We start from the raw sequence: 1167 nt of genomic DNA, 5'->3' as shown, positions 1-1167 counted from the left end.
CCCTTTTTCCACACACAAAAAAACAAAACATAACAACAACAACAGCAGCAACGGAGACAGGAGGAAGGGTTTTGTCAGACAGCAGATGTCAACATGGGAAGGGCGGCAACTCACAGGCGATCTACAGGGGCTCTAATACCCCCAGGCACGAGATGATTATAGAGGGAGGGAGGGCAGCACGTTCTCAACTGATTAATTTGATTTTCTTCTCCAAATAGCAGCCCATTATTTGACATATCAACGTCAAACTGGACAGGCACGGGATTTTTTCTCCCCCCCCCCCCTTTTTCTATTTTACTTATCTGTCCACAAATTATAAAATAGCTAACTTTTAATACATGGGGAGGGGGGGTGTTATGGGCAAGGAGCTTTTGTATTGACAAGTACATCGATACAATAACGGTCATTTTGTGCTGAGAAAAAGTAAAACTAAACAGACATATTATGATTTCATGCAAGGTTGAGCGCCTTTTATAAGCACAAAATTCGGTGACATGAAATAGCACAAAATGTCACCTTTTCAATACTGATTTAAAATTAAAAAACCCACTTTGTTTCAAAAGAACCCGCCCTTTGGGCAAAGAGAAGCACATCGCACGATGGCAGGTAAAGTGCAAGGGGAAAACAAAACAAGACAGATAAACTGAACCAGCCAGCAGATGGGGAGAAAAAAGTAAGTAGGACATGCCACCCAGTGGCGCCTCCCAACCACCCCCAGCCCCACCCCGCTATAACACCGAACTAGTTTCCTATCAGCAGTAATATAATTGGGCAACGGATATTTGCACCGGTTTTTCTGAAGACACCGATTCTCCTTTAATTTATGATATAAGTACCTAGTAATACACATTTTTTGGTGAGCATTTGACCGCTTCCGTCAGCTGAGTACGTGTATCGAGACTGTTTGGGTTTTGCTTTTTGTTTTGTTTTAATTTGGGGGGGGGGGAATTCTTATTAAACTTTCTGATGTCATAAGAACGTATGGATTTAATATAATCAGAGGGAACAGTTTGGGCAATTGTTGACAATTCCCTACCCCCGACAACACAGTAAATTGCTTGCACAGTCCTTAGTTGTACGAGAGCTAAATTAAGTCATTAAGTTAAGTCACAAATGGAAGGCTATTCTTTCTTTTAAAACAAATTTAATTTAAGTGCCCCCCCCCCC

General features: G+C 41.6%; 1 protein-coding gene across 1 annotated transcript in view; it reads left to right on the top strand.

Moving 5' to 3' along the window:
• Nucleotides 1-1167, top strand: part of LOC101863644 (cationic amino acid transporter 3-like) — a 7477-nt gene that overhangs the window by 2465 nt on the left and 3845 nt on the right. The window lies entirely within an intron of this gene.

The sequence above is a fragment of the Aplysia californica genome, unplaced genomic scaffold (genome assembly GCF_000002075.1).
Source record: "Aplysia californica isolate F4 #8 unplaced genomic scaffold, AplCal3.0 scaffold01593, whole genome shotgun sequence".
NCBI classification, from domain to species: domain Eukaryota; kingdom Metazoa; phylum Mollusca; class Gastropoda; order Aplysiida; family Aplysiidae; genus Aplysia; species Aplysia californica.
This window is presented reverse-complemented; position numbering and strand designations above follow the sequence as displayed.